The following is an 8,155-nucleotide window of genomic DNA, read 5'->3' as shown; positions in this document are numbered from 1 at the left end:
TCACACTGCAGGTTGTGAGGTGTGGCTGCGGTGCCATTGACTTGAATGCACCACCACACACTCTTCAACCCCAGAACGCAGGGAGGCTGTAATTATGCAATCCACTGTGCTCCAGCAACAAACTGTGCTGGAACACACTGGATTTGGTGTGAACAAGCCCTTACACTCAGTTGAGGGCCCGTTCACGCTATCCAGTGCGTTCCCCACACAGTCCCATGGGTTGAACACACTGGATCATATAAACAAACGCTCCCTGCGTTCTGGGGTGGGAGGGGGTGTGGTGGTTCCATTCATGTCAATGGCACTGCAAACATGCCTCCCACCCACACTGGAACGTGTGGTACCACAATGCACTGGGGGGGTTTGTAAAAACTGGTGCAGCTGTGCATGGGAACCAATCAGCTTCTCTCCTCAGTTCAACATTTGAAAATGAGTGAGAGGTGCCGATTGGTTGCCATGCATGGCTGCTCCAGTTTGATAAATTCCCCTCACTGTGTTCTAGTGCAGTGCAATCACAAAAAAATAGTGCATGCCTGATTTTTTGCGATCACACCGCACTGGTACGCAGTGCATTGAGGTACCACATGTTCCAGTGTGGGTGGGAGGCATGTCTGCAGCGCCATTGACATGAATGGAGCCACCACGCCCCCTCCCACCCATTGTGCCTGCCTGATCTGTGACACAAGAATGTTTATACAGGTGGGACTTGTGGGAGGGGCTTGTATATGGGCGGAGCACAAGGGGGCCCCATAACCATGTATTGCCCGGGGGCCCCATGTGTTGTCAGTCCGCCCCTGATATTGGGAAAAGAACAACGGTACTGGAATCCCGATGCAATGATATTACAACTATCATTGAAGGCCATGAAGACGAACTGGAACGCCTTTGTAAGCTTAACTTGTCTCTGCACTCCCAAATCGAGGACTCTGAGAATCGAAATCGTAGATCTAATCTTCGTATAAGGGGTGTGCCTGAGACTGTGGTGGATCTGCAATCCACAATCACAGCACTGTTCCAAGAACTGGCCCCTGACCTGTCTATCGAGAGGCTGTAATTTGATAGGATACATCGGACCCTAACTAGGCACTCAGTGGAGGGCCCTCCACGAGACATAATAGTGCGCCTTCATTTCTACCGCACGAAGGAGCGCCTTCTTCAGGCGGCTAGGGAGAGTCCCTCCCTCCACTTTCAGGGATACTCATACCAGGTCTTCTCAGATCTTTCACCAGTGACAATTGCTAAGAGACGGGAATTACGCTTGATCACCCAGACTCTACAATCAAGAAGGATCAGATACCGTTGGGGTTTCCCATTCAAGCTCCAGTTTCTCTTCGATGGCAAGACCTGCACTCTCACTACAATCGATGAAGCTACCCGGTGCCTCGAATCTCTTAATCTTCTACATATACCGGATGAGACCCCGGGAACATCGTCATCGGCAGTCGAGAGACGGCAAAGAGCCCCACGCACCCCTCACTCTTCAGGGGACCGGCCTGCAGCGTCAGATTTACCCTTAGCCTCTCCCCGGGATTCGGATGCAATGGGATGAGTATACACTGCATATTTTTCTCCTGACTATGTTCTTTTTTTTCCTCTTCTCGAGCTGCTTAGCGTATGGTCATAGCCTCCAAAGTTAGCTGTTTTGTGGGACACCTTTTCCACACTCACTCTGATTGACAAGACTGCCTTATTCTAATACCAAGATACGGGTTACACAGGGTGATTTTGTAAGGGTATGTTGGTATACTTCTATGCACAAGGAAGACTCGGTTTGGGAACCGGCAACGGTTGCCCTTCTCTCTCCAATATAAGGGTTTACACTGATATCTGTGTCACACACTTCACAATGTATATGTACACTCTCCCCCAAACCATAACTTTGGAAATTTCTCGCAGCATATACATACTCAGGTAGTCAATGTATTATATGATATGATAAGGAACCAGCCTAGGTGGGATGGGGTTGGGCCTTCTCCCGCTGCTGAGTGTCACAGCTCCCGAGCGCACTTGTGCGGCACTCAGTGGGAACGCACACGCACAGGGCGAGCTTGCCTGGCGCCTCCCGGGGTTGATTGTGGGCCCTGTGTTTCTACCGGCGGGAGCGGGATCCCCCCAGAACCAGCTTGACCCTAGCTTGATTTATGCTTACAGCTTTAGTATGATAATACCAAATGTGTGTTTCACTTACTCTGACTTCGGATCCGCACCCGTAGCCTGTTGGGTTCCTACCCCAGACAAGATGGCCTTTACAGTTGTGGCATATGGTCTTCCCCCATGCAACTCTGGATATCTGGGGAATAGCAACTCGCCATTGGACCGGTATACTCGCTTGGGGGACCTAGCTCCCTCGCGCGGAGTTCAGGCGGAGACCAGCCTCATTACTCCCAGCCTTAAGCCGAAAACAAAATGCCCCGGGGTGACACTGCATGTGGGGACAAACCTTGCTTCAGTTCTCGAGTTGTTGACATTTAGATAACACTTCATCATAGTTCTTTCCCTATTGAAGGTTCAGTTATGGTTCAATATGTGTTTTTCTGCTTTATTATTTTTTTACAGGCAGATTGTATTTTCTACATCTGAAATTGATCCTGGGGCCCGGCCCGGTTAATGCATGTAGCCCCACATCTCACCACTCAACCTCTGCAGAGTTCGGACGGGTGACTAGCCCTGTCCACTGACATACTGTGGATTTCCTTGGAAAGGCGACTCCTTGCTACTCTTTCCCTCATCTTCCCTTCTCTCCCTCTGTGCCTGTCCCCTTCTTTTTTTTACTACCCCTTTCCTTCCCTCCATCTACTCTTCCTCTGGCCCCCCACATCCGGACTACAATTTGGCAAACCGCCGTCATGTCTATTAAAATAGTTTCCTTAAACAAACAGGGGCTTAATCAACCGAATAAAAGAGTCAAAGCATTCCGTCAGTTTAATTCCCTGCATGCTGACGTGATCTGCTTACAGGAAATTCATTTTTAAAAAAGACTCCTCTCTGTCCTTTCTCCACTCAGCATTCGCTAATTTTTATGTAGCCTCCGCAGCAACAAAATCTAGGGGGGTTCTTATAGCCTTCAGTATGTTGCTCCCATTTATATGCAAAGACTCTATCAAAGACCCGGAGGGGAGGTACACCATACTAATAGGTTCGATCCATGATGTCCCCCTCACGATTGTTTCTTATTATGCTCCTAACACTGGACAGATGGGGTTCCTTTCACATCTCTTAAAACTGATTGACACCCGGTTGCACGGGACCCTGATTCTATGTGGGGATTCTAATCTTCTGATGCACCCCCATGCCGAACGCCACGATCCTGGTGACCCTACTATCCCCCCATCTATACTGTCCACAGCAAGAAGGTTCCGATTGTTATTGGCTGAATACAGTCTGGCGGATGCCTGGAGGAAACTGCACCCAGCGAGGGAACAATATACTTTTAATTCAAATCCTCATAATACCTTTTCCCGCATTGATCACATTTTCCTACACACCTCAACACTACCCTTTGCACAATCCGCTTCGATTCAGCCTATACCATGGTCAGACCACGACATGGTGAGCTTGAACTGTAATCTCTCACTACCTAAGAAACATGGCGTCACATGGTCCCTGCGGGATTCACTACTCACAGATCCTGAAGTGCTTACTTCGGTAAGTGCTGCTTTGACAGAGTGTTTTGTCATGAACACTTCATCGGTGGAGTCCTTTGGACTGGTCAGGGAGGTCCACGGTTGAGGAAATTCAAAACGCCATTAAAACACAAAATAGGGGGAAACGGCCGGGCCCGGATGGGTTCACCGCCCTCTATTATAAAAAGTTTTCAGACAAACTCTCCCCCACCTAGATAAACTTTTCAATGATATGCGTAAAGGACTCCTGCTGCCCAGAGACTCCTTGGTCTCTTCCATCTGCATGATCCCCAAGCCCCATGCCGATCACTCATCTTGGGAAAACTACTGACGTATCTCCTTAATTAATATAGATATCAAATTACTCACAAAAATATTGGCTCTCAGAGTAAACTCACATGTGCATGCTTTGGTGTCTAAGGATCAGATGGGATGGGGTCATGCCGGGACGTCAAGCAGGTTATAACATCCATCACATTTCTCGAATCCTCCATATTGCCCACTCCAGATGTACCCCACTTATGCTGTTGTCTCTAGACATTACCAAAGCGTTCGACTCCATTGGCTGGGACTACCTAAGGGGAGTGATTCGGCATTGGGGCTTTGAACAATCATTCTTAAGATGGCTAGACTCACTGTACTCCATTCCTTTGGCATATGTACAATATCAGGGCTTCAGATCAGAGACTTTCCCTATTTCCAGGGGGACCAGGCAGGGGTGTCCTCTCTCCCCTCTCTTGTTCGCCCTGGCAATTGAGCCATTGGCCCAAGCTATCCATACCCACAATGAAATCCAAGGAATTGAAGTAGCAGGATAACATCATAAAATTAGCCTATTCGTGGATGATGCACTACTAATGATCTCAAACCCCCTAACGTCGTTACCCTATCTTTTACCACTGTTGCACCAATTTGGAACACTATGTGGCCTACACATTAACCCAAACAAAACTAAAGTACTTAATATATCTCTATCACCCGTCCTTTGTGACTCCCTAAAGACCTCCTTCCCATATGCATGGGTACAATCCGCTCTCCCCTATTTGGGTGTTCACCAAACCCCGACATATGACAACCTGTATAGTGCCAACTACCCTAAGTTGTTCACTCATATGCTCTCGCTACTGGTCTCATGGGGTAAACACCATATATCCTGGCTAGGCAGAATCATGGCAGTAAAGATGTGCCTCCTTCCTAAACTTTTTTACTTTGCCAGAGTTCCTCCCACCCCTATTCCAGCTTTTAGGCTATGACTTCTTCAGCGCCATATCCTCCAATTTATATGGTCCGGCTCCATTCCTAGAATAGCTCGATCGGTTTTATACCGCTCAAAAACACAAGGGGGTCTGGGACTCCCACTATTTCAAAAGTATTATGCGGCTGCACAGATGGTCCCCCTCCTTACATGACACTCGGAGAAGGAAGTCCCTTTGTGGGTCTCCTTGGAGGCATATCTGTGTGACCCCATACTCCTGAACAATCTACCGTGATTACCCCTAAAATGCGAAAAACTGTGACATGCCCGATCACCAAACATACCCTTCGCCTATGGGATGCTCTTAAGGTATCCCAGAAGTGGGTATCCCCACACACCCCCCTTATGTCCATACAAGGGAACCCCCTTTTCCCCCAGAATATGAGAATCCCTCTGCTTTTGGTAGATGGAGGGCACGCTCTCTGGTCCAGTCTCGACATTTCTACACCACCTCAGGTATTGTATCATTTCCAAAAAACCAAGGGAAACACCAGCTTACCACTAGAGACCTTTTTCAATTTCTACAGATTAAACATTTTCTGCAGAAGTGTGCTGGAATGACCCGGGACCTGACTATTATGAAAAATTACTGCTGCTTGATACACCAGGCCCAGGTCTCATTTCTCACCTTTATGCTTCCTTGATGGACTCCCTACAACAGAAACTTCCTCCCTATGCCTCAAAGTTGGAACAGGAATTGGGGTGCCCCATAGAGGCGAGCACTTGGTCCCAGATTTGGTCAACGACTGCATAAAGCTCTTCTAATATGCAAGCAGTAGAAGCAAACTACAAACTTCTACTAAGATGGTATTTGGTTCCTCTTCGTATATCCCGTGCAGTTCCCTCCAGGTCTCCATTCTGTTTTAGAGGTTGCCAGGCTGATGGTTCCTTCATTCACATTTGGTGGGATTGTTCCAGCATACAGCGCTTCTGGTCTAGGGTGTATCAGCTGATCTATACTTTAACAGGTCACTCATTTCGCAAAAACTCGATTGAGGCATTACTTGGCAAGAAGCCGGTGTCATGCACACGGACCCAGTTTAAGCTGGTTACCCATATTTTTACCGAAGTGAGGAGGGTGATTGCATGCTCTTGGCGCACTACTAATGTCCCCTTCTCAGAAGTCAAACAAAGGGTTTCGCAAGTCATGTTTTTCGAGAAAATGTCAGCTGTCCAGTCAGATATGCTACCTAAATTTGGAAAAAACCTGGGAAGCATGGATCGTTTCCTACATGCCCCCAACCTTCAATCCAGACTAGCTTGTAATCTAATCCTCCACCATTCCCACGTATCTCCTTAACCTATTCTGCTCTCCCTCCCCACCCCCTCACACCACACTGAGTCTCCTTCACAAGATCTGTGATTTATGCAGGGCTTGAAAGGTGGTTTAGCCACCTCCTTTAAGTCTCCAATAGACAACAGCTTATTAACAGTTGTATGACTTGATGTGTACTAAAGATATCTCTAGTTGTATATGCAACATTGAATTATATACGTTAATGTCTTACTTTACTGTGCTGTAATTACAGCGTTTGTACTTTTGTATAAGTTATTTACATTTGAAAACTCTTGAAAATCAATAAAATTGATTGAATAAAAAAAAAAACAATACTTCCTGTTCTCCTTCTGGGTTTTTAAATGAGACTTCCAGCTCCTTGAAACGTCAGTGTCCAAAAATTCTTTAAATATATTTATAGTAAAAAGATCAGGTCTGAACATGTAGGTCCCTTGCATGATAACTGGGGACAAAGAAAAGGCAAATCTATTAAATATATTTTTCAGGGGGCGTGGCTTACGCATGGCACTGAACGGTCGCACTTGAGCAGAGCTCCCGCTACAGCCTGAAGAAAACTGCCATTATATTGCTTAATTACTTCTCAGACCCCAACTAAGCACAGTTATGGGTAGAAGAAGCCAATGTTCATCCGGCTCGAAAAAAGCTGCCTCCGGTACTTCAAAATGGTACTTACTCACAGAGGCGCAATCCTCTCAGGCCTCCTCATCGCAGCCTACCACGCGGCAGGCACCTATGGAACGGACGGAGGAACATGCTATTCACACAATACCGATGACTCCAGAAGCCCCGGGTTCCTCCAGCGACTCTGATCCCTCCTCACCTGCGCAACAACAGGTTGAGTTGCAGGTTTCAGAAGTCATGAGAGACCTTCCAACGAAGGCAGACCTGGCTCACATGTTCCAGGTCCTGGAATGCTCTCTTAAGCAGGACTTATCCAATGTGAGATCGGATCTTTCCCATCTTTTGACCCGCGTGGAGGAATCGGAGTCTTGACTGGACAGCCATGACAGTGTTCTTTGAGACATTCGAGAATCACAACGCCAAATGGCGATCACGCAGCGGAATCTCCTCTACAAAGTAGAGGACCAGGAGAATCGCAACCGCCAAAATATTCTGAGGATACGGGGCCTGCCTGAAGCTGCCGCAGATCCCGACCTCTTGGATTCCCTACAAGGCATATTCAACTCCATCTTGGGAAGACCGATCTCCACACCCATACGCTTTGACAGAGCGCATAGGGCCCTGCGCCCGCGTAATCTATCCAACTCTACTCCTCGAGATGTGATCTGCTGGTTCCACAACTACGGAGACATAGAAGAAGTGTCACGCAAGCTGAGAGGGATGGGGGTCCGTGGATTTTGATGGAGCGCTGTTGCACATATTCCCGGATCTTGCTCGAGAGACACTGGAGCACCGCCGGGCCCTACGCCCATTACTGGATCCACTTCGTCGTGCAGAGATCACTTACCGCTGGGGCTTCCCATCCAGTCTGATTGCCAGGAAAGGAGGCCGCTCGATAGTCTTAAAACTGGAAGCTTTCTGCTCCGATTTGAATATCTTGGTACCCGACTTACCCGGCTGGATCAAGACTGTTCCTGCTCCCCACAACGATGCGGACTGTAGCTGGCATTCCTCTCCTAAGAAAAGGCGTTCTTGAAGGCCAGCTACTCTTACTGGACCGGGGTGAGACTGTTCCACTATACCTATGATTTACCGCCACTGCTCTATTATCCGCCATACCTTCCAAGTTTTGGCGGTCATCCCCTCATCCATATCAGGATGTGCACTGGCATACTCGTAGGTACTGTTAACTCTTGGGCTTTAATTTTTTCTTACGGCATAAGTTAACCATATTTTGTTGATGCATATTACATTACCTTTTAACTTTTATCGGGCTGTTGGTTACCTATTGCCTGCTTATTGTGTGTTACAAAGGACTTTCCCCTGTTTGGACTCCCTGTGTTCCCATGCACCCCCCCG

Source organism: Nanorana parkeri, unplaced genomic scaffold, assembly GCF_000935625.1.
Source record: "Nanorana parkeri isolate BGI_ZX_2015 unplaced genomic scaffold, ASM93562v1 scaffold2573, whole genome shotgun sequence".
Lineage (NCBI taxonomy): Eukaryota > Metazoa > Chordata > Amphibia > Anura > Dicroglossidae > Nanorana > Nanorana parkeri.
Note: the sequence above shows the minus strand (reverse complement) of the source record.